The sequence below is a fragment of the Delphinapterus leucas genome, chromosome 19, assembly GCF_059928025.1.
Source record: "Delphinapterus leucas isolate spDelLeu-1000000601 "Yukka" chromosome 19, BTC_Dleu_Yukka2, whole genome shotgun sequence".
Taxonomy (NCBI): domain Eukaryota; kingdom Metazoa; phylum Chordata; class Mammalia; order Artiodactyla; family Monodontidae; genus Delphinapterus; species Delphinapterus leucas.
The window spans coordinates 62,840,297-62,846,296 of record NC_143147.1 but is presented as its reverse complement, the minus strand read 5'-3'; positions in this window follow the sequence as shown (position 1 = coordinate 62,846,296).

The window sequence follows — 6,000 nt, the reverse complement described above, 5'->3', positions numbered from 1 at the left end:
CTCTCTGCATCTTGCTGGATACCCCTGCTGACCCTTTTAAGAATCAACTCAGCATGGTCCAGTGAAGCATGGCAGCTGGGCCACACATGTTTATGTCTTCTCTTCCCAAGCGCCATTCAAATCAAAAGGCTTTTTTTTTAAAGCCCTACTACAAAAAAACCCTGAGACTTCTCTGGCGGTCCAGTGGTTAAGACTCCACACTTCCACTGCAGGGGGCCCAAGTTCGATCACTGGTCGGGGAACTAAGATCCCGCGTGCTGTGTGGTACAGCAAAAAAACCAAAACAACAACAAAAAAACCCCACAAAAAACCTTGTACAAGAATGTTCATAGCAGCTTCATCTACAATAGCCCCAAACTGGAAGCAGCCCAGGTATCCATCTAGTGGAGGATGGATAAACAAATTGCTCTAGTCATCTGATGGAATACTACTCAGCTGTGAAAAGGAACAAACTACTGATGCATGTGACAACGTAGTTAAATTTCAAAAATAATGTGTTCAGTGAAAGAAGCCAAACACAGAGTAAAAGTGTATGATGCCATTTATATGAAATTCTAGAATAGGAAAAACTGACCTATGGCGGAAGAAATGGAATTAGTGGTTGTTGCTTGCAGAGTGGAGGGGCCAGGAGGGGCTGACTGGGCTCTGCTCACACAGTGTGGTTCCTTTTCCAAGCTGAGTCTCCTAGAACCACCCTTCATTACCCAGAGGCCTCTCAGCCACCCCTCAACTGTGCCACGTGTGCTTCAAACTCTCTGTACCCCCAGCCTAACTACCCCCCCCCTTCCCTTCTCTTTCATGCTGCATTTCCCACTCAGGGGACGATGGCACCGCCGGCCACCAGTCCCCAGTCATCTCTTGTTGTGGCCTCTGAGCCCTGAGAAAAGCCCTCTGCCTGATCGTGGGAGTGAAATTGGAGAGTTGTCCTGGCAAGACCACGCCGCCACCCAGCTCAGTGGGTTGGGAAATCTCTCTAAGAACAGATCTCACCCATCTTTGTGTCCACGCAGACTCAGGTCCACAGGTGAAAGGAAACATTGACCAAGCAACCAGGTGATGACTGACCAGGGTTTCCAGCACCTGGGACCCTGGCCTTCCTCCCCGCAGCTGGGAATCCCCCTGAGTCCTGCCAGCTGGAGGCAGACGTGCCGGAAGGGCTGGCCCGTTGCAGAGTCTCAAGGGCCGAGGCTGGCCTCCCCTTGTTCCCGTTCCTCCTTTTCGTGTCCCTGGCTCCTGAGTGCCCTTCCATGTCCCTCCAGATCTCTCCTCCCTCCTTACTCCCATTGCGCTGCCCTCTAGCTGGAGCGGGAACCAGAGGTCCCCACAATCCTCTCGTGCCTCCCGGCACAGCCCCCGCCCCCTCTACTCCTCACCCCACTCCCGCCCTGCCACCTTCTTCTTCGCTCTGCAAGCAAGAGGCACTGCAGAGTGACCGCTGCCCTGGGCTGGGGCAGAGCTCACCCTTCCTACCTCCTCTGAGACCCTTTGCCTTGTGCTGCCACCAGAAGGGTCCATCCTTGCTCTCCCAGCATCCCGTCTCCCCAGCATATCTGCAATTCACCCTCTCCCCAGGCTAGCCCCTTCCTTCCTTCAAGCACACGCAGGTCACCCCATCTTAAAACAGCTTCCCTTGGTCCTGTCTTCACCACTGCCCGCCCTCTCCTTCCTTTCACCCTGATCTGAGCTCGGAGTTGGCAGCCTGCCCTCAGACTCTGGGTTCTACCCCTGTCCTGCTAATGAAATGCCCTGTGGGAGGCCACAGGCCTTCCCTGGGCGAACGCTGGCTGGCTTCCTTCCTTCCGGAGCCCACTCTGGCCTGTTGACTCTCACTGCAGGCTCCGTGGGGCGGGGCCAGCCAGGAACAGGTGCGTCCATGTAGGTGTGTGTAGGGGGCAAGGAGGGGGGGAGGGGTGGGGGAGGGGGCTCCCTCCTGCCCTAATGGTGGCCCTTCTCCAGGCTCCTTACTCTCTGCTCTCCTCTCTGGTCTCCCTTCTGGAAGAGTCTGTGCACCTGGGCTGCAGCCTTTACCTTCACCAGGTCCCTTGGGACTGTGTCCTAGTCCTGGCTGTATCTCCTTCCGGTTTTGAGCATCATATTTGTTCACCAACAGATTCCACCGTCTCCGCTGCATAACCTGGGGTGACCTCCACAGGACAGGACTAACGCCATTGTCATCTCCCCCCTCCCCCAAATGGCTCCACTCCGTTTACTAATTCACATGATTATTCGTGGCCTGTGAATTCAACAAATGTCTGTCACTCTCCACTACTTCACACTGCCCTCCATTTCTCTAGGTGGGATTCATTTTCATTTTGTAGCCACATCTTTGGTTGTCACTTATACCTGTCTCTTCCCAAGTCCCTTTGGAGGTCACCACGGGTCATCTTCGTGGAGGGGTCTGGGAGGCGACTTGTCCTTCAGATAAAAGCTTCCTGGGCCCAAGGGTGGCAGGGCCTTTGAGCTGAGCGTTTGGGTGGGGGGGCCAGGGTGGGGATTGCCCTCTCTTCGTGACCTACTTCTCCCTGCATGGAGGTCGTTGGGCCTAGTTGCTGTTTCTCTTCCTCTTTGCCTGGGAGACCCTTAATCCCCCTCGCAATAGAACCCACACATGAAATAGAGCCGGGGAATGTGGCTGGGGGTTGAGCCCCAGCCCCCTGTGAGGCCTGCCCGCCACACCTGGACACCCCACCCTTCTCTCCAAAACTGGCCTTGAACTGTGGGCCCAAGCCCACCCGGCCTTGTGGCACAGTGCCAGCTCTGGGCCCAGCCTCTCGGGCCATCTCCATCAGGCCAGGCTTCATCTTTAGCCAACCAGCAGGCAGCAGGGGCTCTCGGGCCCTTCACAGAGCTCCCAGCCCCAGCTTGGACCCTGAGTAGCTGGGCTCCACAGCTGTCGAGCTCAGTGGCCCCAGGGCCTGTCCTGGTGCACAGTGGGGCGGGCCCAGCAGGGACAGCTGAGCTGGGCACAGCTCTGACCTGGTGACCTTGTTGTCGGGTGCAAACATGTCAAAGGCCATTTGCTGACCCTGTGGACTTGCGTGGGGCAATAAAAGATATGTGTGTGAAGGGGTTGAATGTTGGTTTCACCACACCAACCCTGCATCTCGGGCCTCTGTGATCCTTATTCCCAGGGCCTGGGCTCCAGGAGAGTCTGGGACCAGAGGAGCAGGTGACAGTGAGACAGGCCAGGCCTCTCCCACTGCCCTCCGGCCCTTCCCTCTTGTCCTGTATCCCCTCTCCCTCCCCCCTCCCCTGGCTCGCACCAGCCACACGTCCCACTCAAGCTTCAGGTGGCACTCAGGGTCCTACTCCCTCTTTTATTACCTCACCCAAGCCCACAGAGTCAGCAAGGGGGGCCTCTTAATTGTTTCCAGAACAGGGCAGTATGGGGTTTCCTCAGAGGCCCCCCTGACTGAATGCTCTGCACCCCTGGGGGCATCAGGAAGCACCCCCGGGCCCGGGGATAGGGCTTGGTATGCAGAGTGAGGCAGGAGGGGGGGCGCGGGGCGGTCTGGGCAAGGGGGCAGAGCCACTGACAGAAGCGGGGTGGCTGGGTGAAGGGGAGAGAACAGTTGGCAGCCTCTCAGCCTCAGCTTAATTCCCTGGGCGAAGAGCAGCCCTGGGAGGGCTGCCGGCAATCCACTGCGGCTTCAAGGGTCTTGGGGGCCGTGGGTAGGGTGGGATGTATGCAAGCAGCCTGCGCTCCCCACTCCCTGGAACTCTTGCTTTCCTGGGAGCTCAGCGAGCTGCTTCCTTCAAGGAGAAAGGGGTCTGGGGCTCGGACCCAGGCTGCTGTCCTGCCCTCAGATCAGCGTCTGGGTGACAGGGCTCTGCTGGGAGCTGGAGTGGGGGGCAGCAGCGAGACCTGCGGCCCCGTCTCCCGCCTTGGTTAATGTGTACCCCGCCTCCCCTGCCCTGCCACTCAGCCTGGTTGGCTTCTGGGGGACCCGGCCCTTCAGCTGCTCCCTCCGGCTCCTGCACTCACAGGGAAAGCTCAGGCCCGAGCATTCCAGTCACGGTGCCTCTGACCTGTCCCACCTGGGTGCCTCAGAGTGGGCTGGACACACGTGCCCGAGGAGGAAGGTGACCCCCCAGGGCTTCCGTGCACCTCCCTGGCTCACACTGGCCCGCGCAGGCCCAGCCTGGGTGGCCTCAAAAAGCGCCCTCCCCTGTCCCAGTGCCTCCCCTCCCTTGTCACCTGTGTTTTCCTCTTCATCACACAAGAATGTCAGCGGGACCCGGGGCCACTCTCCCACCCCATTGTTAATGCAGCCCCTCTCCACAGCCCCACCCCTGACAGGCCCAGGCCTGCCCCGCAGGGCCAGCCCACTCCCCCCTGCCGGGAGTCCAAATACACCTGTTTACCTTTGGGCCTCAGCCCGGGATGGAAGCTCGCCTGACTCCTGACCATCTCCTCCCACCCGCCTTCACAGGCCTTCTTTCCTGCCCTCCAGCTCACCTGCCTCCTTCTGCAAGTCTGGGTCCCCAGTATGTTGAGGGGGGCAGAGGCGGGGAGAAGAGTGTTTCCTGCCCTCAGCTCAGCTCTTCAGGAAGCCTGGCGCGTTTGCTTCAGGCCAGCATGGAATCCCATCCCGGGGGCCTTCCAGTCACTGGAGCTGGGGGTGGCCTGTCCCGTGGAACAGGATGTACTCTGGGCAGACGGGGAGGGTCCCCAAAGTCTGAGTTCCTGCCCTTTCCCCCTCATCCCTTTCCTGGCTGGGGATACATGGAGGAGGGAGGGGAGGGAAGAGGTGGAAAGTTAGGAGACAGAAAGGTGGCTTCTTGCTCTGGGAAGGGACTGTACCACACCTGAGGGTGAAGTGGCTGAAGGGCTTCTCACCTCAGAAGTGGAGATCAAAGGAAATGCGAAACCTGCTCAGAGAGCTTGAGACAAGGGCTCAAAGCCACACAGTGCAAAAGAGAAAGGACAACTCAGTGCAACATGGGGTCCTGGATTGGGGTGTTGGAATGGAGAGGAGCATTACTGGGGTGATCTGCAAGATGTGAATGGGGTCTGCGGTTAGATGGGATTGGCAGGTCAATGTTAATTTCCAATGTTAATTGTGATGGTGGTACTAGGATTATGGAGGCGTGTCCTTGTTCTAAGGAAATACACGCTAAAGTATCGTGCTAATGGGGCATCCTGTCTGCAACTTACTGTTAATGGTGCAAAATATATATTGACTGGGATTACATTGAATTTATAAATAAATATGGAGTCACTGAACGTCTTTTTAAAAAAGCCACCCAGCCAAGGGCCAGAGCAGGGGTGAATAGGAGGGACAGGAGCCACTCACGCTTCCCACCCCCTCAACCGCCAACCCCCAAACGCTGCCTGCTGCAGGGGTGTGTGAAGCCCTGTGTTCCGGCCCCTGCGGAGCCCCCTCTTAGCTTTGGCTGCTTGTTGGCAGCATCCACGGACCCTTAAAAGTGCCAGTGTCTGGGTCCCACCCCCAGAGACGCTGGTCCCAGGCATAGGGATTTTCAGGAGCTCCTGGTGATTCTTCCTGGCAGCCAGAAGCTTCTTCAGCCTTTCCTTAGCTGGTAGGCAGTTCTGCCAGCCCCTGACCTTGCCCCTCCTCCCCAGCATGGGCCCAGGCAGAGGGTGAGGAGGGGGGACAGTGACAGGCCCCACCTGTCAATCCAGGGTATACCCCTTTTGGCGGGGGGCTGAAGGCTGATCCTGGGGACCAGTGGAGAGGCTGGAGCCCCCATGTTCCCCCAGTGCCGGTGGGTGGTGGGGAGAGGGAGGGAGCCGTTGCTTAGGGGGTGAAGGGAGTCTCAGAGGGAGGCTGGGGCAGCCTCCTCAGCGAGCGGTGGGAAGGGGATGGGCTGCCTCCTGAGCTCGGTAAGGCCCCAACCCGGCTGGCCCTGCAGTGTGTGCACCCTTCTGAAATATTTGGAATAATTAGCAAGTGAAAGCAGCAAGTTGGCGGGGGAATGCCAGGTTGGCCTGGAGCCAGCCTCCAGTGCAAGGAAAGAAAGGGGCTTCGGGAGAAA